Here is a 23321-nt window from a genome sequence, read left to right as displayed (position 1 = left end):
AGTGGTTCCCAAACTGAGGTTCGCGAACCCCTGGGGATTCACAAAATGTTACAGGGGGTTATCGGGAAAAAATTCCCTAATGGCAGACAGAGCTGTCCCTACGAACCACGGGCAACATGGGGACAGCAGCCCGGAGCCCCTGGACTTCCAAGAGCGAAGCAGATCAAAGCAAGCATATCTGTCACACTGAGGAGATTTAAGCTTCAAGACTCCTTATAAGAAATGGAAAGGGAGGTGGATATTTTTTGCTGTTTTTAAAATTAAATAAGCAGCTAGTATTGTTTTTAAAATTATTATGAAGAACAAGTTTAAGCTTTGTTGTAATGTGCGTTGTTTGCCTGGACTGCTCAAGACATGAATGCTTGTGTAGGAGGAACTCTTTGAGTTGGCTTCTTAAATGCCTTCATGCTGTTTCACATTTGATACTCCTTGATGAAACATAGGAGCCTTATCTTATAACAGGCTTATTCAAAGTGATACAAGCTACGAAAGTGAGATCTTGGAAGAGTGTTGCCGTTTTCATAATGTAATACAAATACTGTAATGATAAATAATAATAAATTGTGTGTAATAAGCATGTCATAAAAACAAATGTTATATTTCCAAGATCATTGCTTTTTATAATTTATACTCCGGTAAAGGAGAAAAGCCCTGGAAATATTCATTTTTAGGAGGGGGTTCACGAGACTTGACTTTTTAGCTAAAGGGGTTCGTGGGTTGTTAAAGTTTGGGAACCACTGCCCTAGATGAAGCTGAAAGAAGTCATTTTCACAAGGTCAGCTGTGTAGCACCTGATCCTGTAAACTGCTGAGCACCTTTAACTTCCATTGACTTCAGAAGTAGTTGTAGGTTGCTTAGCACCTCACTGGCAGTGCTTTGAACTTGATCAGATCAAGACCTTATTCATTCTAAGGGCACGTCTTCACTACCCGCCAGATCGGTGGGTAGCAATCGATCTATTGGGGATCGACTTATCGCGTCTAGTGAAGACGCGATAAAATCTATCCCTGATCGTTCTGCCGTCGACTCCGGAAATCCACCGTGGCAAGAGGCGGAAGCGGAGTCGATGGCAGAGCGGTGGCAGAGCGGCAGCAGTTGACTCGCTGCCGTCCTCACAGCCAGGTAAGTCGACCTAAAATACGCAACTTAGGTCGATCTCCCCCCCCCCCCCGTAGTGTAGACCTAGCCTAAGACAGGTTCCAGTCAGCCAAGTGTAGCAAATGAGCCAAGTATTTAATGGTATTGATACAAGAGGTTTTTTTTTCAGCTGCTCTATTCTGTGTTGGAAATACAGTATTATGGACATTGCCCTGTCACGGGAAAGATCGAAATTAAACGTATTTAAATTAGAACAGGTAATGCAGCAGAAAAGGTTATGATCAGGAAAGACATGTTTCTAGACAATTAAAAATACTATTGATCCAAACCATGCATTTACATTTTCTCGTTGCTGTCCTCAAATTACACTCCTTATAGAAATCAAAGCAGAGGGTACTTTGTGATGATTGGCGTGGAGGGTGAGAGGAGACACGGGATGGCCTACGTTTATTGCTAAGTATCTTCTCCTTTGAATTTTGCCCATGACAACTGAAGTAATGAAAAGGCCATCTAAGCTAATGATGCAGGAAACTTAACTCTCCCACTACATAGCCTTGGTTTTATCTTTCATTAGGTAGATGACTGAATAATTACCTCCTTGGGCAAGCTCGAATTTATAGGCTCATAAGGGAGACTGACCGTGAACAACATTGGAATGGCAGATCCTGGGCTCGAAGGCCCCAATCCAGCAAGATATTTAGAGATGCCCAACTTTCAGCAGGTGAATTGTCCCATCGATGGGACAATTCACCTGCTGAAAATTAGGGCACATACTCTAAGGGTCTCATTGTGCAACCCTTACTTACACTGCTGGGTGTTTATTTACACAAGCTCTCCTTAAAGCCAGTAGGACCACTTGCACAAGTCTTCACCAGTGTATGGATTGCACAATCAGGCTCTCTATAATTCGGTGCTAGGAGGATAATGTTTCACCAAGAGGTAGCAGGAGTGTCTGTGGGAACCCCTGGTCACCAGTCCTATATTCTGTATGTGTGTGATGGGACACACCACTCACCGCCTCCTCCTGGTCACTCTGGGAATTAGCACTTGAGGGTGACCCCCCCCCCCCTTCCTGTGGTCACATATCATCACACCATCTCTTGCTCTCTCTCCAGTCTGCAACTCCTCTCTCCTCCCAGGAACCACAGTGTCCTCTTTGTGACTCAGCCATCCAGCTAGGTCACTCAGCATTTCCCCCCCTTCTGGGAGGAAGGGGTATACTCCTCCAAATTCTCTGTCACTCCCACAGTGACCCAAGCAGTCTTCCAGTTCACTGCTCTGCCTGTGCCACTTCCCCAGTGGCCAGGGACCCTCAACTCAGCAGTTCCGAGCTTTCCTCTCCTAGCCCTCACTGCCCCTTCCCTGGACCGCTTCCTTCCACTCCTGGCTCCCCTCCTTGCTCTGGGTGTACCAGCTCCAAACCCTCCTCCCTCTTCCCAGGGAGTGACTGTCCTTTCCCAGCAGCAGCCTGCTTGCAATCAATCCCTGCTCCTTGACTCCTCCTTGAGGCCACAGCCTGTGGAGTTAGTAGGCCTACCTGGCCACCTTAACCGCTTCCAGTCCTGTGTGGGGTGGACACCCCATCCCCATTGCCACACACTTTACAGTGAGACTATTTCTGTTTTAGGGAGTTTTAGAAAATGTACGTTAGAAATATTGCATATTTTTTAAAGCTAAGCCTCTATTAATTTTTCACATTGTTATAAAAATCTAATCCGGTTGTTCTGTGTTCTTATGTTAAAAAAGAACTCTCATCTACCCTGATAATCGTGACAGCCTTTACAATAGAAACTGCAAATCTACTGCATGAGAATCTCATTAGAACACAGCTTTTTCACTAGTAATTAGGAATACCCAAAGCAGGAAGTGGTCTCTTGTTTTGGTAAGTGATTTTAGGCAAGCAGCAGAAACCACTCCTTTGGTCAACTTAATGTACCCTCTTACATTCACATCATACATAATTTGAAAGCTTTTTATGTCTACTTTAAGATGAGGTATGATGTGGAGCTGTCAGGTGGGGCTTTTACCAAAGTAACAGGGATAAACACCAACACATTAAAATGACCACTTTGAAATATTTGCATTCATTTTTGTTAGTTTAATGGTTCCATGTATTATTTCAAGACATAAACATGGATTTATTTGTGATATCAAAGCCTCACAAAACAATCTAAAGGGTAAAACAAAAATCTAACAATACATCTGTCCAGGTATCATTGGAATGTAATAGCACTGGTGACATTTCTAGTCAACATCATCATTGTCATCTTGTTCATCATCATGATCTCTGTCAAGAGTGCATGGGTTACCACAACCTTCATTGCCTTGGCATGAACGCAGTTCTGTGCAGGAAAGATTGTTCTGACTACAGACACAGTTGATTGTGTAGCGACCCTTACTGGTACAGGGACAAATAAGGTCTCATAGAAGCTCAGAAGCCACCAGGCCCTTGAAGAAAAGAAGAATTAGCTTATCATCCACATTTTTCCATCTATGTTGCAATGGTGATCCAATATCTGGCTTACCTATGTGCGAAGACATCCAAATCTTTGTTTGCCAAGATGCTTTTTTGACATGCTCTTCAAAACTGTCCTCACATAGTGCGAGTTTGGCCAGTGACTTGTCCTTTTTGATGGCTAGATTGAGGTGCAAGCAATTCTAGTCTCTGTGGATCTCCTTTTTTCTTGCTGTGGTCATACAGCTCTGCTACCAACTTCCTTGCTGGAGCAATTGCAGCTTGTTCATCACTATCTCCCAATTTGGCAAGATCTCTGAAGCGGTAACACTCTTTGGTTTGACAATATTAAGTATAGATTTCCCCCCATACCAAATCGGGATGACACAGAGTCACATCCTGTCACTGCGTGTATAGCAGGAAGCATGTTATGGAAGTCAGGAGTGAGTGCATCACAAGTATGAAGCGATGCTAGTCAGTTGTGCTGGTAATAGTGCACATTTCAATCCACATTTTATCTATGTGGTCCGTTTTTGGAAAGTAGTGATCAGCAAGGACCAAAACATCTGTATCAGGTGACCTAAATATTATGGTTCCTTTGACATCAAGCAACCCAAAAGCCATATTGGCACATACAGCATGCAGAAGCAGTCTTGTGTCCACTTCCTCTTGAGTACTGTGCAGGTCTTGGGCTTCTTCAACATCTCTACCGGTGATGGACTTTGCTATTTTACCATTGGAAAAGCTTCCAGCAAGAAGGAGAGTTTGTGCTGGGAAAGCTTCTACCCCGTCAGGTGCATTTTGAACCATACATTCACAGAGGAATTTTACAAGTGACCGCTTGTTGAATGCCACGTTTAGAAACTTTTTCTATGGCGGCATAGAGCAGCCACCAATCACCTGATACTACTTGCATCCAACATTAGATCCTGTCCAGTGCTGTCTTTCTGCAGTTTTCACAGGGTTACTGTTCTCATATTTGTCAAACACTTCACCTACAGGGTTAGCTTTGTCAACTCCTTTAGGACCTAGCTCAACTACTTAGCAGACAATTCATGAATGTGTGGAATTTGTCTCCAGCTACATTTGTAGGACAGCCATGATATCTCTGATGTACACTACGGACTCTTTGTTGTATGCTGTTAGCTCATGGATTCTTTTTAGCTTGAGCTTCCACCTGATGTCCTAATTCAGTGTTGTCTGTTGTTATTGTTCCATCAGCATGGAAAAGGGACATAGGCAAAGGTCCTATTGGGTGACTAAGAACAGTTACCATTGAAACATCATCTTTTGCTAAGGACAGGGCTGTGCAGAAAATAATTTTGTGACTGATGGCTGCTGTGATTGTCTCTCCCTTGCCAGATTTAAATTTGGTCTTTTTGGCCATGTCAGCAAATGTTTTGATATCAGACTTCATGACGGGGCTGAAGAAGCTACCTGTCTTATTAGAATCAAGGGCACCTCTCCATTTGTTTTCAGTAAAGGCTCTTGTACATCTGATATTACATGCAGTCCAGTAGATGTGTCAATAAGCACCTCCAGATGTGATTCACGGTTAAATGGGTTTGGCATATTATTGATGAAGTGGTCTGTAAAAGATGCAACATGCTCTTCACTCCTCTTCAGTGCAGAGGCAAGGAATTGTTTGTGGACCTGGTCTTTACTACTTCTTGTTGGCCACATCTTTTTCTCATCATTTTTGCATATTCATAATATGAAGCTGTGTAACGTCATCTCTAACACTAATAGTGACCCGTGCATAAGTGTTAGTGAATTCAAAGCTAGCTTCTTGAGTATTTCAAAGGCTAGTACTGTATGCATAGGCAATTACAAATTAAAACCTTCTACTAGGCAGACTAGATCCTACACTGTGTGCACAAAAGCTTACAAAGGAGAAGCATTACATTAGACGTTCACGTATGTTTATATCTACCCCCTATGCAGTACAAACTATGAGCGCGCAGTCTACCACTACTGGTGCACAGCCTTCACTGTGAGACTCATCTGGTCAGCAAATTTCAATTTAAAATATAGAAAACTATTACAACACTTGTTAGATGCTTTGACAATTAAGAATATGCAGAGTGAAAAAGTGAAGCTGAAGGAGGTTTAAGTTGAACAAGTAAAACTTTATTAAAACCTGTGCATTGCTCTTTCTGTGTGGCTGGGTAACTCCCAATGTTCCCTCTTCCACAAGTGACCCATCACTAACAGAGGCTCCCGGGAACATTGGCTCTCTGACGCCAGTTCCATTGTTCCTGATACAGTGGTTGGCTTATGCCCTGAGGCAGGAAGTTTTTGGGTGGGAGGGGATTATGGGGCTCATAGTTATAAAGCAACCTGGGGTAAATATCTGACCCCATCTGCTGACACATTAAGTACTAGTCTCTGCCAGAGACAGGTTACCAGCACCTATAAACTAATTATCTAGAACTGAGAGCTATATCTCTTTTAAAGTTTTATAAGTTTTAAGCTCAGATGGCCATTTCACTGATTTGTGGCAATGCATCCCCGCATTGTAACTGCAGGGTTTTCTATAGTGAGCCACAAGGTGGCTAAGCAAAATAGGAGTTTGTAATGGTGCACACTTACCTCATGCAAGTGTCCCTTGGTTGAGTGTGTGCTTTGCCTGCAACTTTTCCTCGATTTCCTCCGCTCACAATGCCTCGTCAGCTGCTGCGCTCGTCAGGCAGGTCTTCGATGACTCAGCCCTCTGCCAAGTCAAACACAGTCCATGTGCGAAAACAAACCAACCCGTTTTGGGGTACACAATCTAACTGGGCCTATCTCAGAGCCCTCAGTAATGTCCTGTAGCCCTCCCTGGGCTTAGTCCTTTAACAGTCCAATCATCACAGTAGCCTCAGTTAGTGTGTCCCTGCAGCCCTTCCCGAGCTCAGTCCTTTAACAGCCCCATAGGGCCCATCACGGTACCCTCAGTTGGTGTGTCCCTGCTGCCCTTCCTGGGCTCAGTCCTTTCACAGCCCCATAGGGCCCATCACGGTACCCTCAGTTGGTGTGTCCCTGCAGCCCTTCCCGGGCTCAGTCCTTTCACAGTCCCATAGGGCCCATCACGGTACCCTCAGTTGGGATCTGGCTAGTTTGCAAAGGTTCCTGGTCTGGAGGAGAGCAGCACCCACAGCACTTCCTCCCTGGAGACTCTTTGCCTTTTCCTTGAATCAATAGTGACCCCAGCTCTCCAGCTGAGTGAGTCTCAGTTTGACCCCCTTTTGGAGGAGAGGGGGTAACAGTTCCACATACAGTCCCTTCCCTGGGCCTGTCTAAATTCCCTTCTCTCAGGTCATAGTCACTTCCCCCGTGTCTGTTGGGGGGTGAGTGGGGGACTTGGGCCCACCCACTACTCCAGGCTCCAACCCAGGGACCATTTAAGTATAGCAGCCTCATGCCACGTCCCTGTAACTAACTGCATTTCCCTGGGCCATTTCCCTTGTCTTTGTCGAGTCCCAGCAGCCAGCCAGGAGCTCCTTCCTTGTTCCCCTGGTCCCTGCCAGCAACTACCTGCCTTGCCCCTTGCAGCTCCTACAACCAGCCAGGAGTACCTTCCTTGCTCCCCCTGTGTTAAAGTATTATTCAAAAAACTTTGATTTTTAAACAATGTCTTGAATATATATCTATATAATTGTTCTAGGTTTGTCATGTTTAGTATCATGGTGTTCGTGCGAGAAAGGACTTTTGAATGATATCCAACTCGATCTATTTCTGATGCCATTGTATTATCAAAATTTCCACCAACTGGAGGACCTGGAGCTGGGGGCTGGGAGGAGGGGCAGCAAGTCCCTCCTGCCATGCCACAGAGGGGTGACACCCCTGAAGTTATGAGTCTTACAGGTCAAATGTCACCTCCCTTACCTTTCTATCGTTAACTTGCCCACAGAATTACACATGTTCCCAGACTACTACAAACCAGATAATGGCTCAGATTAGACAGAGTGGTGAGCGTTGGCCTCCAGCTAATGAGTTGATTGTAATATGTAAGAAGCCAAGCTAGAAAATGACGCTACTTTGAGCTAGAGCTACACAGCCCTGATGATCTCAGTCCTTGTCTGCACTGCGGATCTGCCAGGGATGCAACCATCATTGCCAGTCACCAAGATAGCAGCACCAGCAGAAGCCCCCAGTCTAGACAAGGAAAGCTGTGATTGGCACTAGCTAAGCTAAGTTTCAAGCAGAGATAGGTTCCATGTATGTAAACTTCCGCTTTCCTTGTCTACACTGGACATTTGCACCAGTGCAGTTACACTAAAGGCTGCAATGGGGGTAATTCCACGGTGTAAACAAGGCCTCAGTCTCTTACAATATTATTACAACTGGTTTGTGACTTGTCCCTTTAATTTGATAACTGACGAGGGCCAGAGATTCCCTCTGTAGTTTCATCTGGCTATGATATATTATTCTTCACTTCCCACCCACAGCTGTTGTGCTTGGTAATGTTACCGTGCCCTGTTAAACAGCTGTGAAGGGACTCCTGTCTTCATACAAAAGAATGCGCATACTCTCTTTTGGGATGAGAGTCGCTATATAAATGTAAGTTATTCTATTAGCTTAGGGCTGCCATTAATGTATTCAGAGTTTTAGGCTCTGTATGGCTCCATGTCTGTTCTTTTCTTATGTCAGGTAGTGACATTGATAGGTTAAAATAACTTGTGATTTGAGTAATTCTATGGCTCAGCAATTTCTGGGGAGCTCAGTGGAAATCTAGCCGTGCAGAGGAGCATGGTGCAAGCACTCCTTGCATGACCATATTCATTATGATTCAGATTTCTAGTTAGCAGTGCACAGTAGCACTGAGACGGAGGCAGAATAGAAGGAGTTTGTGGGGATATCAAAGGGATACATTTTATATTTCAGTTTCATAGCAGTTTAACTGGAAATGAATTTCCTGGGCAATCTAAATTACTTGCAAAATTGTACATCTTAAAGAACTAATAAAAAATGTTACTGAAAGTAGGTTGTCTTTTTTGTTGTTGTTTTTTTAAGCAACTTGGGAAGTGGTGGGATGATGGTGGATGGAAATAAAAGTAATGTCCTCATTTCCAGCAGCTATGTTATATTAGCTTGTGTCTGGATATAAGATTAGTATTTTGTTGTATGACATTAAAAAGTTTGGAGGGATACTAGAAAACAAATTTTTTTATTAAGAGATAAATTCAACGGCACAAGCAAACTGAAGACCTAAGTCTGTGGGCCTGACTCTCTGCTGCTTTCATTTACACTTGTGCAAAGTTAGTGTGAAATAGCACCATTCACATTTGATAGCATTTCTTCCCCCACTTCGCCCAAGTGTCAAGGGCTATGCAAGGTGCAAGGCAGTGGAGAATCAGACTCCATGCTGCATTTCTGACAGGGAGGCTCCATCTCCAGGGAGGAGAAGGTGGTTCCTTGAAATGCCATCACCAGCCTGGAGACACAGCTGACATACTTAGCAATGCTCCTGTTTTATTATGATTCACCAGAGGTCCCTGTCAACCTGGAACATTTGTAATAGGGTGTTTGATTACCCTAGCCAAGGGAGCAGCAAAGGAAGAAGCCATGACTCCTTGTCCCTGCACTGATCCAGGGTATGTCTACACAGTAGCTAGGAGGTGTAGTTCCCAGCGCTGGCAGACACACATATGCAGGGCTGGCTCCAGGCACCAGCCCAGCAAGCAGATGCTTAGGGCGGCCAAGGGGAAGGGGTGGCACGTCGGGCTGTTCGGTGGCAATTCGGCAGTGGGTCCCTCTCAGAGGGAAGCACCTGCCGCCGAATTCCTGCTGAAGAAGAAAGCGGTGCTGTGGAGCTGCCGCTGGAGTGCTGCTGATCGCAATTGCGATCGCGGTATTTTTTTTTTTCCGCTTGGGGCGCCACACCGCCACAGCCTCACTGCTATTTTTAGGCTCTAGCAGAGCTAATGAACATATGTCTACATGGGCTGGGAATTGTACCTCCCAGCCGCTGTGAGGACATACTCTTCGTCAAGGCTAGAAGGAACATGGAAGTCTAGGCCTAAGTTACTACATATTAAATGCAACTTGGTTGTGAAAGGAAGTTATAGTAACAACATTACAAGTATCTCAAGACCCATTAAAATAGCTATAGCAAACCGAATAGATTAATCAAGCTAAGAGTGTCCTAAACTGCTAGGCTTAAAGCAGAACGGGACCTGGAGATTTATCCAGGTCACCTGTACACGGAGCACAGATTATTGCCTTGTTCATTTTTCTGATCGGTGAACATCCTACCATCCTCTGGCTCCCATGCTGCCGTGGCTGGAGGAGAGCTGTTCGCATACTTGGCCAAAATGACTGCACTAATGGAATAATACAACAAACTTAATGTTGAAAATCTATTTACCATTCAGTTGTTTCTGCCCACATTTAAATAGCTGATTGTTTTGCTTAAATTCTCTCTCTCCAGCTTTTTTCCATGTCATCATAACTCTCCTGGAACACTAGAAACATGAGCCGATCATTCTATATAGTAGCACCCAAATGCTAGTCTGTTCCTTGGCCCAAGCGGATCTCAGGGGATCTGCCAGAAATCAAGGCCACACTGGGTCAGACCAAAGGTCCATCTAGCCCAGTATCCTGCCTTCCGACAGTAACCAATACCAGGTGCCCCAGAGGAAGTGAACAGAACAGATAAAAGAAAGTGTGGCCCCTGGCTTCTGCATTGCTGGCCGGCTCTCTGGCTTCATGCAGTGCCAGGCAGCATGGGAGGATTCCACAGCACAGAGAGCAGTGCTTAACTTGGAATGAAAGAGGTGCCGGGGCTCAAGTAATTTTTTTACTTTCATAACCGATGCTGCAAGCCCAGAGGTCCCGGGGCTCTGAACTGCCTGACCCAGAGGTCCCGGGGCTCTGAACTGCCTGACCCAGAGGTCCCGGGGCTCTGAACTGCCAGGCCCTGGCACAAATTAAGCCACGATAGAGGGGGAACCTGTGCTAGTTATTGCAGACTCAGTCTGCAGTAACTTGCTTCCATTTGCCCTATGAGCTTTGGGTGAAAAAGTGTGACCAGCCCTATCTCTGTTCTCCCCCTCCCTACTTGCCCAGAACAGAATCCCACAGAACAATCACCAAGTAACTCTGGTGGGGAAGGGGTTCCATGCCAGCAGCACCCCCTCTTTCCATTCACCCCCCGCTCGCCACAGCTGGGATCCACAGCTTTCAGCCCCTTCTCACATTCTTTCCTCCTCTCCAATTTTGTTTAGTCACCTGTGCACAAACTAAACAAGTAAGAAGTACAGCTAGGTGTCTGACACTCCACCTCCATTCTGTCTCTCTTCTCTGTTTACATTGATACAATTGCTCTGGCCTATTTTACCGTTCTTCCAGTCCTTATAATTCCCAAATATTTGCTCCTGTTTTCTACAATTCATGTGTTGAATTAAATATACAAAAGTAGTATTGTTTTCAGAGGAGTTCTTCTAGGGAGTTCCAGTACAAAGCATAAATTAGGGTTTAAATTGGCACATAAATGGCGTGGTATTTTTTCCACACAGCACACAGTCAACCTGTGGAATTCCTTGCCAGAGGATGTTAGGAAGGCCAAGACTATAACAGGGGTCAAAACAGAACTAGATAATTTCATGGAAGGTAGGTCCATCAATGGCTATTGGCCAGGATGGGCAGGAATGGTGTCCCTAGCCTCTGTTTGCCAGAAGCTGGGAATGAGCGACAGGGAATGGATCACTTGATGATTACCTGTTCTGTTCATTTCCTCTGGGGCACCTGGTATTGCTTACTGTCGGAAGACAGGATACTGGGCTAGATGGACCTTTGGTCTGACCCAGTATGGCTGTTCTTATCATCTTAATACTTGCACACTGCACTGGGGTGAATTTCACTCCATAATGAAAGGATGGAGCAGATGAAAATCTGTAATGATACAAGATGGCAAATTAGAAGTCTAACTCCCCATTCCCTGACACCAGTGGGTATTTCGCATGGACAAGGACTTCAGCATCAGGCACTGGGAAAAGATGCAGGAAACAACTAATGATTGACAGTACAGTTGCTAAGGTACAAAAGCCAAATTCCTTGTTGCCAAGAGCACCTGCCAGGTATGGGAGCAGAGCACGAAGCAGCTGATGTTATTCCAAGGGAGATCTCTAGCCAGTAGAATGTGATGTGCACAAAGTCATTCTTTATGGAATGGCCTGGAGCCAACACCGGACATTCTGAACAAGCCACTTTACCTTCATGCCCAACATGTAGTTCCCTACAGCTGAGGCCATTTTTCCTCACTGAATTAAAAAATAATTTGAGGGCAAAGGGTAGCCATAAACCGAGCTGTTCTCAAGCTGTAACAGAAATTACAAGCAGGGTTCCAAAGGGATGAATATTTAATGAACCTCTGTCTATGTTTTATTAGAGAAATGGGCCCCGGTCTGCAGTATCCTCCTTTGGCTGGCAGATTTGAGGAGGCAATGGATGCACAAGTGCCATTCTTCCCCAGGCCTGTTTCCAAACCACTCCCCTGTGCTCTGCGGCTTCTTGTGGAGTGAACTGCCTGTGCTGATTCACACCTGCAGTGGAAATGTTCCAGCCCCCGGACCTCTGAATGGAAAGTTTTTCAATATTTCTGTTTATCCTCATTCAGTGTGTATGGTCCCATGTATTATTTAACGCACACTAACCAAACCCTGCCCTGAATACATTATTAATTTCCTCCCGGGCATTTCTATGGTGATCTCATTATGGTGTCTGAGTGCACCACAAGCTTTAATAAACTTATCTTCATAAGACCCTGTGTGATTAGGTGAGGTTCTTCACCACAGAGAAGGAGAATAAAACAGAAGAGGGCATTTTTGTCATATATTTTTTGCAGTTGAAAAATGAGCGATGCAGCCTAGAAAAGTGTCTTCTTCAGTGATCAGTTCTGTGAGCAACTCTAACATTACTTCTCCTTTTGCTTTATTGCACTTGAGTTTGCTAGGCACCCTAGACGTCTGCTGAAGTTAATTGTGGTTTTAGGTGCCCCAGGGAGGAGCCATAGGGAGGCATAAGTACAGACTCATGTTCTCCTAGCTAATCTTAGAGTGGTTTGGGGGAAGGCGGTATGCTACTGTAATAGCTCTGTAGTCAAAGCTTTGTGTCTAGCTTTCAGAATAGTATTTTTCATTGGCAAGGTCCATTCATAGAGAGTAAAATCTCAGTTGTTCACATACACAGTAATGACTTTTGCTGTTGTTGAGCCGTACTACCTGCATAATTAAAATAATATCATAGATAATATCTACACAGACATTTTTCCGTTTAGTAAGCTCTATATTTTAATGCAGAAACAGATTCTGTAATGAAATCTTTATGCTCCTGTGTAGCATATGAGCTCCACAAGAGGGAGCCTTTCACCTGTGGTGATTGTAATCATTGCAAGAGCAAACTTTGGGGCTACAGGTTCTGGTGGTGACAGAAAATTTCTGTCTATGGAGCTTGCAAACTCCAAGAGCATTGCCAGTTCTGCATGTAAGTTCTTCAAGTCTGCTAGCTCTACAGCCCAACCTTTGGCTGCCGCCGAAGAGAGCTCAGCATGGCTCAGAAGTACGATGCAAAGGTGAGTCTTGCTTGTCAAGCGTCACAGAAAAGTCTTCTCCAGATCAGGAGTGTCTAAATGGTGTAGGCTAGGAATCCTTGCTGACCTGCAGAGCCTTCTTTCATGCTGCTGTAACATAAGGATTTTTGAAATGCTTGGCAGGAGCGTCACAGCAGAGTTTGGTGTCTCTTTATGTTGGGTTGGAGCCCAGTGCTTCGGCTGATGGGTGCTGGCAGGATACGTTTCCCTCAAATAAGTAAACCTGTAATCCAAGTTTCAGAGTAGCAGCCGTGTTAGTCTGTATCCGCAAAAAGAAGAACAGGAGTACTTGTGGCACCTTAGAGACTAACAAATTTATTAGAGCATAAGCATATGCATCCGAAGAAGTGGGCTGTAGTCCACGAAAGCTTATGCTCTAATAAATTTGTTAGTCTCTAAGGTGCCACAAGTACTCCTGTTCTTCTTCCTGTAGTCCAAGCATACAATGGACAGCTTTGCTTTCATGTCAAAAAGTGTTGGAATTCTGAGTTATGAATGTTAAAAATATAGGGCAGACATTAACATCACCATAAATTCTTTTATGAAATCCAAAGCCCAAATGCTATTCATACTATTGCTCTAAACATGTATACAAGCCTAACCAATAAGCATTTACAACACCCAGACCGTAACAAAACAGTTACAAATTTATGATCATTTATACTCACATTTGAACAGACCAGAGAAGAGTCCTTTAATCCCGGCTCGGCCCAGTGTGATTGGACTGGATCCGATGAACAAACTCAAATGTATGGCTCTTCGGCAAACAAAATTGCTAGTGTCAATAAAACCCAGTCAGGGACAGTTCACCCTTGCTACTTTTCTTTTTCTAAGGCCTCCTCCTCCTCCCACCTTTCTTATCAACAGTTTTTCTTCTGTTGCCCTTTTCTTCACATGGGCCTCAGTTTCAAGAAAACAGTGGTGCGTGGGAAGGTTCATGCTTATTTTTTACAAGACAGTTTTTCTTTGGCTTGTAGCTACAGCCTCCTCTCATTGAGAGAAAACTTTCCTGTATTTTATTAGTTACTTTTTAAACCACACATCCTTCCCATTACATTCTGGTCTTCTAACTCATTGTTCTCACGGCCTTCCCGTGCTTGCTGATTAGGACCTTTTTTCTACTTACCACCACAAACTAGAAAGCAAACAGATAGCTTAATTTTGGTTAAGAAAATTATCTTTAATTCTTTCATTCCATAACTATCCCACAGAGAGCTTAGGGGTATGAGTGGTTTCTAGGGTCTACTCCTCTGGATGACCCTCTATGGGAACAAGAAGTTCATGGTGAATCTTGAGTCCTCTGCCTCTCCTGGATTGTGAGGGGCAGGGCTGTGAGAGACTGGGGGAGCTTACTCAGTGGGCAGGACAGCTTGGGGAGGAAGAATTGGGAAGTTCAGTCCCTTGAAGTGGAACAACGAGGGTCTGCAGATACAGAGGTTTCTTCTGAGCATGGACAGATGCTTGATGGAGCAGAGATGCTCTCAGCTTCCAATGCCTCACTGTGATCTTCCATGGCTGACCTGTCCTTGGGCATAAGAGTCCAGAACAAATATCAAGCAGATGGAGTGGCAGGGGATAACCATTGACCACATATACTGGAGGGAGTATGCTTCCACATGGCCTGTCTTAGATATGGCAAGGGAATACAATCAGAGAAGGGAGGAGTATATCAGCCGTTTTTATAATTCAGCCATTACTTTTAGGATGAAGAATTAGCTCCCCATTTCCAATGGAATTTTATTTTTTTAGTTATGACAAAACCATCTCAAAACTGAGAGGTTTGTTTGTATATTTGATTACTGGTAGTGGCACTCAATTTACCAAACTGGGGTTTCACCAGTAAATGAGTTTCATAGATTCTAGGACTGGAAGGGACATCGAGAGGTCATCGAGTCCAGTCCCCTGCCCACATGGCAGGACCAAATACTGTCTAGACCATTCCTGATAGACATTTATCTAACTTACTCTTAAACATCTCCAGAGATGGAGATTCCACAACCTCCCTAGGCAATTTATTCCAGTGTTTAACCATCCTGACAGTTAGGAACTTTTTCCTAATGTCCAACCTAGACCTCCCTTGCTGCAGTTTAAACCCATTGCTTCTTGTTCTATCTTTAGAGGCTAAGGTGAACAAGTTTTCTCCCTCCTCCTTATGACACCCTTTTAAATACCTGAAAACTGCTATCATGTCCCCTCTCGGTCTTCTCTTTTCCAAACTAAACAAACCCAATTCTTTCAGCCTTCCTTCATAGGTCATGTTCTCAAGACCTTTAATCATTCTTGTTGCTCTTCTCTGGACCCTTTCCAATTTCTCCACATCTTTTTTAAAATGCGGTGCCCAGAACTGGACACAATACTCCAGCTGAGGCCTAACCAGAGCAGAGAAGAGCGGAAGATTGTGTCTTGCTCACAACACACCTGTTAATACATCCCAGAATCATGTTTGCTTTTTTTTGCAACAGCATCACACTGTTGACTCATATTTAGCTTGTGGTCCACTATAACCCCTAGATCCCTTTCTGTCGTACTCCTTCCTAGACAGTCTCTTCCCATTCTGTATGTGTGAAACTGATTTTTTCTTCCTAAGTGGAGCACTTTGCATTTGTCTTTGTTAAACTTCATCCTGTTTAACTCAGACCATTACTCCAATTTGTCCAGATCATTTTGAATTATGACCCTGTCCTCCAAAGCAGTTGCAATCCCTCCCAGTTTGGTATCATCCGCAAACTTAATAAGCGTACTTTCTATGCTAATATCTGAGTCGTTGATGAAGATATTGAACAGAGCCGGTCCCAAAACAGACCCCTGCGGTACCCCACTCGTTATGCCTTTCAGCAGGATTGGGAACCATTAATAACAACTCTCTGAGTACGGTTATCCAGCCAGTTATGCACCCACCTTATAGTAGCCCCATCTAAATTGTATTTGCCTAGTTTATCGATAAGAATATCATGCGAGACCGTATCAAATGCCTTACTAAAGTCTAGGTATACCACATCCACAGCTTCACCCTTATCCACAAGGCTCGTTATCCTATCAAAGAAAGCTATCAGATTGGTTTGACATGATTTGTTCTTCACAAATCCATGCTGGCTGTTCCCTATCACCTTACCACCTTCCAAGTGTTTGCAGATGATTTCCTTAATTACTTGCTCCATTATCTTCCCTGGCACAGAAGTTAAACTAACTGGTCTGTAGTTTCCTGGGTTGTTTTTATTTCCCTTTTTATAGATGGGCACTATATTTGCCCTTTTTCAGTCTTCTGGAATCTCTCCCGTCTCCCATGATTTTCCAAAGAGAATAGCTAGAGGCTCAGATACCTCCTCTATTAGCTCCTTGAGTATTCTAGGATGCATTTCATCAGGCCCGGGTGACTTGCAGGCATCTAACTTTTCTAAGTGATTTTTAACTTGTTCTTTTTTTATTTTATCTGCTAAACCTACCCCCTTCCCATTAGCATTCACTATGTTAGGCATTCCTTCAGACTTCTTGGTGAATGTTAATAAGAACAAACACATACAGCTTCAAAGGAAAATCAGCAACACACATACAAACTAAACCTTAAAGCTCTCACTCATTTTTCCCCAGGCAGGATTCTAACTGCTAGTGCACTTTAAACTCTTAAGATAATTATGCTGTGATACAGTTTAAGAAAAACATACTGGCTATTTGGTAAGATCTTTCTTTCTCAATTCTTGAAAAGTTTTATAAATTTCCATCTGACTTTTCTCTCCTTATGTAATATATAAATCATTATCCAGAAGATCTCATGTCATGTCTGCTGATACATAAAGAAGGAAAATGTCTTAAATATGACACTACAAGAAGTCCTTGACCAAATAGATTACTCTGACTTTTTCTACCCGAGCCTTTTTAATATGATTTTATTCATTTATTAAAAATGTAAGTGGACTAGAACATATCACATTAGCAGCCCTTGAGACTGAAGTTCTCTGTTCATCCAGCAAAGAGTGGTTATTAGCTGTGCAAACGTCCCCACATCATTTCCATCCCCACAAACTAGGAAATGCCACTCCTGTTCCAGTCCATATGGCAGTTCAGTTTCCATAGCTCCCAAATCCTGGCTTGTCTGCTCAGGGTACCGAGGAAGGTGTTAATTAGTGAGAAAAAGCGTGATGCTGATTTGTATGTGGCTACCTGTGTTCACATTATTCTATTCATAATTTTCAATCTCTGCTTCAGAAAAGTAGTCTGGAAGGTGATCTCATAATCAATTTCTCAGAATTATAGCAAGTGATATTTCATTCAAGAGTAAAACAAAATGGTCTGAATAAGAACAGATAAAATCCTATTTTTTCCACCTAGCACTGAAAATACTAGCAGCTCAATTTAGTAAAGAATAATTTTTTTCACTTGTGTTTGAATTTTGTGCTTGTGAAAGTGAGGGTCTAACAGCACTGGCTTGAGCCAGGGATCTGGGTCAAGTCCTCATTTAATGTGTTCCTAGCTCTCGTTAACATTAATGGGAGTTACACACATATCATGTTAGATCCCTTGACAGCACAAGCAGGTGCCAGGCAAATTTCTCAACAGCTCTGCCAATGTCCCTCAGTTGGACCTACAATACTTCTGCTGTTCTTGTCTTGAGCTTCTTTTTATCTTTAGTACATTAGTTTTGTGATGTTTATAAAGAAGAACTGAAAGCAGACCATCAAACTCATTTTCCCAAGGGGTCCATGTCAGGCTGGAATCCAAGCTTCAGAAGGCAAATAAGGTAGTCCATTTGCTTACAGATCCAGTTCATCCCCTGAATTACCTTTGTGTCATAGACTTTTCAACTACAGTAGAACCTCAACGTTATAAACACCAGATTTACGAACTGACTGGTCAACCACACACCTCATTTGAATCCAGAAATATGCAATCAGGCAGCAGCAGATGGGGGGGAAAGCAAATACACTATAGTACTGTATTAACTGTAAACTACTAAAAAAATAAAGGGAAAGTTTAAAAAAAAAGATTTGACAAGGTAAGGAAACTGTTTCTGTGCTTATTTCATTTAAAAGCAGCATTTTCCCTCTGCATAGTAAAGTTTCAAAGCTGAACTAAGTCAATGTTCAGTTGTAAACTTTTAAAAGAACCATAACGTTTTGTTCAGAGTTATGAACATTTCAGAGTTACAAACAACCTCCATTCCCAAGGTGTTGGTAACTCTGAGGTTCTACTGTAAATTGAAAGTCCCCTAGTAATTTCAGTTTTCCTATTTTAAAAAAGAGAAACCCATTCGCTATAAATTCTGTTACACACAATGGCAACTTACAATGCATAACAAATTTATTAGAGCATAAGATTTCATGGACTACAGCCCACTTTGTTAGTCTCTAAGGTGCCACAAGTACTCCTGTTCTTTTTGCGGATACAGACTAACACGGCTGCTACTCTGAAACCTTACAATGCATGTTTTGCAGAACCCACAGCTGAGAAAGGCAGAACTTTATGACCCAACCATCAGCCAACTGAAGTCTCCGTTAAGCATTTCCCAGTGTGTTACCGCGGTAGCCTTTTGCAATACATCTCACTGAGAGAGGATAACTCTGCGCTTGCTCTTTGATTAAGACTGAGCAGGTTTCCTTACTGGCCAGCACCTCTCCTTCAAGGTTTCAGGGTTCTTTTCTCCTTGGACACTAGCTGCTTGAAAACACCCACACAACAGTACAACTGCTTAAATCAAGATTTAGTAATTCCATTTTCTCTCTGTTATAGCAAAAACAGCTTGCTTGACAGATCGAGATCAAACTCCCCATAATCTCCACTAGCTGAGGTACTCTCAGCTTACTTAACGAAAAGAAAGGCTCACATGTTTAAAGAGCAAGGCCTAGCTCTGACCTCTTCTGTGAGGAGTGTGCCAGTCCCCATCTTGTCCAGAGAGCAAGAATTTCCCTCCTCTCCCATAAAACCTCTTTCTCAAGGCTCCAGTATTCAAGCTCATTAGCATATTGGGGTACGTCTACACTACCCGCTGGATCTGCGGGTAGCGATCGATCTATCGGGGATTGATTTATCGCGTGTAGTGTAGACGCGATAAATCGATCCCCGATCACTCTCCCGTCGACTGATTAACTCCAGCTCGGCGAGAGGCAGAAGCAAAATCAATGGGGGAGCCGCGGCCATTGATCCCGCGTCGTGAGGACGCGAGGTAAGGCGAACTAAGATGTGTCGACTTCAGCTACTCTATTCTTGTAGCTGAAGTTGCGTATCCTCGATCGATCCCCGCCCAGTGTAGACCAGGTCTAGGTGAAGCCTTCTTTTTTTCCCTTCCAAAGCATTTTTTTCTAACCCTTCCTTCCCCCAAGTCAGGTTACTCTCTCTCCAATGGGCGTTTAGACATAAGCGTAGCACCTCACGGGTTGTTCTGTGAGTCCCTGCCTAATCCATCAGGCTGCTTATTGATTGGCCTTTTCCACTGTTCTTGGGGATATGTATTTCAGTCTGGCTGGGGGGATATATTCTAAATCTAAAACTAACCTCTGTCATCTTCCTCGGCTATCAGGTATTAATTGGTTGACTGGTAATCAGTCTGTCTGTGTTTGCCTCTCTGTAAACCCAATCCCATGTCCTAGCACATGCGGTGCAGTCAAGCACATTTTCTGCTTCCTCTGGATCTTGTCATGATTCTCACATGCCATCCCTGTTAATTCCGTGTAGGGAGGGTTCGTCGAGGCTTGTCCCTCTCCGGGGCGGCGGGGAACCACACCGCCTCCCTTAGTCCCTGCACTGGCCCCTGGGGAATCAGTCGGGCCGCAGGAGTCCTGGCTCAAGCCATCCAGCAGGGGCTGAGAAAACAGGTAAATCACACACCCAGGCGTCAGGCTCTGAGCAGCCTGGGAGAGGGGGAGACGGCCACCCGCGAGGTGGGTGGGAGGGGGGACGCAGGCCCTCCCACTCCACTGTGTCCCAGCCCGGGGCCCTAGCAGCAGCCAAAGGCCCGCTGCTGTGTCAGTGGGGATCCCGGACGCAACACACGGACATGGGTTTGGGCAGTGTTGCAGCCAGACTCGGGTCGGCTGCTCCCGGGCTACTTCCCAACCCCCTCTCTGGAGGTACCTGTGTCAAGGTGGTGTCCTCAGGGGGGTCAGTCCCCATTGGATCCTCGGGGTAGCTGGTGAGGGGTAGGCTCAGCGACTCTCCCACACACTAGTCTGCGTAGAGTATCAGCCGGTCAGGCCAATCTCCAGGTCCGCCGCTGGTTACTGGAGTCTTCCCAGCAGGAGCTGGGCTGGAGGCATCCGGTCTCTCCAGTGGTTGCCTCTCGAGTGAGCTCTGGGGTTGGGCTCTTATACTTCCTGTCTGGCACCTGACCTGCTGGGGGGCGGGCTTGGAGTGCTCTAGCCCCGCCCACTCAGGTGTCCGGCACACACCGCCTCCCCACACTCCCCAAGTTGTTTTGTGGAAGTTCAGCATATATCCCACCACAGACTCACCCTGCCTCTGAGGTGCTGCCTTTCCATTCACACCTTACCATGTCCATGGGTTCCCTGATCCTCCTGCCATACTTGCGTTCCAAAGAAGAGAAACCTTTAGGCACTTCCTTGCATCTCGGTCATGTGGGTGCTGACTGGCAAAAGTTTTTAACTTCATAGTTATGACTCCATTAAACTGGTCAACCAGCCTGCTAATCTTGGGGTATATGAGGAAGACTGGAATTGTTGACCCTATACTTCTCCCATAAACTTTAGAGCAGGATTGATATATAGTTGGACAATACCTCACTGGGGAAATCCCTCCTTTTCTCATTTCTAGCAAGCTATCAGCCACCTTGTCACCTTCCATAGAGGATAAGGCCAGCACTTCTAGGTATGTGCGTATTTTACAATATTTGCATAATTTCAACTAATTTGCATGTGACCATAAATTTCAGGTGATGGGAAATAGGCCCTTCCCGAGCAGGGTTGCAGGTGGGTCAGGGTTCTACATGAAACTTGACAGCCCTGACTGGAGTAGGTATGGAGGTGTGAGGCTGTCTAGGAATTTGGGATTAAATGGGGGTGGGACAATTATGGCCATTTCTTGTAGTATCCTGGACAAACTTGACTGAATTACGATTAAGCCTTACTGAATTAAATGTAGGTATTTTAGGAGACCAGTGTATTAAAAATGCAAATGTTCATGTATTAGCGTGGGATTGTAGAGAACTTGTAGATAGGCCTCCGTGCAATATCTGAGAAGTACTGTGAGCTTCGAAAGACTATGCTGAACAATGTAGCAGACACTAAACATCTGTTGGGACAATACGTGTGATGTGGAATTTCTAGGAAGAATTTGGAAGAGGGGACTGCAAATTCTCACCTACTGACTGAGCCTTTGAAGCTTTGCCCTGAGGGGAAAGTTCAAAGACTGACTTACTCATGAGGGTGCTTGTTCTGAGCTGACGCTGTGATGAACTTGTAACCACAGGGAAATCCCGATGTGGGACTGGAAGAACTGTCCACCATCCAGAGCCCTTGTTGGAATCAGGGGCTGATCTCTGGTAAACCTGTTACCATGCCTGTAAGTTATTTTATTGTTTTAATATGTTTTCAGCATAATACTTTTACCTTAAGAATAAATGTGCTTGCTTAGAAAGAGTTGTGGGGTAGTTTAATCTGTGGCAATAATACTGCGTGCCATCTCTGAGGGGAGAAGTAAAGCAGGTGGGGGTCAGCAGTCTGCCTTGCTGGGGAATAACACAGTGAGGGTAGGGAACTATTCAGCCTGGAAATCCCTGGTCAGACAAGAGAGAGATAAGCCATGGCTGGGGAGCTGGAAACCTAGAGTGGGTGCCCTTGCTGGACCATAGAGGGGGAATACAAGTGCAGTTGCCCAGAGCCGTGACACGAGGGTGCTGGGGGTATGTGTGTCTGGATAAGGGTGTTTGCTGGGTATTGGGTGGTGGAGTGGGTCTGAAATAGCTGGGAGTGTCTGGGTGCTGCTTGAGGGTAGCGGGGCGCTTTCAGGGGTGGGTGCATGTATGGCTCAGGTATGCGGGTGGGTCCTGGGTGCTGTTGGGGATGGGTGGATCCTGGGATATAACAGAGCTGGGGTTGGTGAATGGGTGTTGTCTAGGAGGAAAGCTGGGGGGCTGAGGTCTCTTTGGAGAGCAGGGGCCTGGGGTGTCGCTGGGGGTAGTGGAGTCTGGTCTGGCTGGGATGCAGGGATCTTTCTCATGGTCTGGAGTTTGGCTGCGGGCAGAGTGTCACCGCCTGGGGGCCGGTGTGCCTGGGGCTAGTACTGAACCCCTTTCCCCTTCTGTAGTGGGGATGACAGACAGGAGACCTGACGTCCTGAAGCCAAGTCCCACAGCATTCTCTAGCAGCCAACAGTGGGCTCTGCAGCTTCTGCCCGCATCTCAGCCAGACACCCGATATTGAGACTGAGATTTGGACAGGCAGCTGGGCTACACACGCGTGACTGTCACATGAGAGGCACTTGGCAGCCCTGACCTCCATTCTCTGTGTGCAGAGGGGCTTGGACAGCATGTGAGAGAGGATTCTCCCCCCGCCCCCCTCCACCCCTCACATCTTGGGATAGGTCCAGGGCTCAGGAGTTGAGCCTAGAGTGCTATACAACTCTTCAAAGGGAGGGAGTTATCCTTCCCAAAGCATTATTTAATACTGTGCATTTGATGCATAGGCCCTTCCTAGGGCTTGAAAGGTTTTTTTATTCATAAACTTCATTCTGGTCTCATTCAGAATTTCATTTCTTTGCTGTTTGACTGTGTTCAATGGGTTGTTTGATCTAAAAAACAACTGCATGTGACAATTGGGTGCAATAAATGCTGTTTTTGCCATTTTGTTTTTAAATTTCAGTACATCTCCAAACAAAAACTCTTACCTGACTATAGTGGCCTTCAGTGCATCCACACTCATACAAAGTCATTTACTGCAAGTATCTTATCTGTCAAAACCTATTTCTTATCCTTTCAAAGCATGGCTTTGGTAAAGTCCCACGGCTAGATCTTCATTTAACATAAATTGGCCTCTTTGCATTTAATTCAGTGGAACAATGCTGAGGATTTGGCTCTCATCTTTCACAGATTTTCATTTTGCATGTTAAAAAAAAAAAATCTCTCTGCCAATTCTTCCTCCCTTCTCTGTCTCGTGACATTTAAAGGCAGGTAATTATGCAGCCATCTGTGCCCTTGTCAAGTGTTTTTTTTTCAAGTTTGCAGTGTTGTTGTAGCTGTGTTGGTCTCAGATA

General features: G+C 44.7%; 1 protein-coding gene and 1 long non-coding RNA gene across 8 annotated transcripts in view; one reads left to right on the top strand and one right to left on the bottom strand.

Moving 5' to 3' along the window:
• NPFFR2 (neuropeptide FF receptor 2) overlaps positions 1–23321 on the top strand; it is a 45433-nt gene that overhangs the window by 3761 nt on the left and 18351 nt on the right. For 2 of the 7 annotated variants that reach the window (XM_042856333.2, XM_065595952.1), the window contains exons 2-3: positions 20886–20939; positions 21540–21632. The exons of 3 other annotated variants lie outside the window; for them this stretch is intronic. The gene's annotated coding sequence lies outside the window, so the exon portion shown is untranslated. Of the gene's footprint in view, positions 1–19790; positions 19931–20885; positions 20940–21539; positions 21633–23321 lie in introns of all 7 variants that reach the window. 2 more of the 7 variants (XM_065595948.1, XM_065595949.1) reach the window with 2 other exon arrangements.
• Positions 12369–14372, bottom strand: LOC135983535 (uncharacterized). Its single transcript, XR_010601211.1, has 2 exons — positions 13793–14372; positions 12369–13347 (listed from the first exon to the last, which is right to left on the bottom strand). It is a non-coding gene; the product is annotated as an uncharacterized LOC135983535 (long non-coding RNA).

Source organism: Chrysemys picta, chromosome 5, assembly GCF_011386835.1.
Source record: "Chrysemys picta bellii isolate R12L10 chromosome 5, ASM1138683v2, whole genome shotgun sequence".
Lineage (NCBI taxonomy): Eukaryota > Metazoa > Chordata > Testudines > Emydidae > Chrysemys > Chrysemys picta.
Note: the sequence above shows the minus strand (reverse complement) of the source record. Positions and strands in the feature narration are given on the sequence as shown.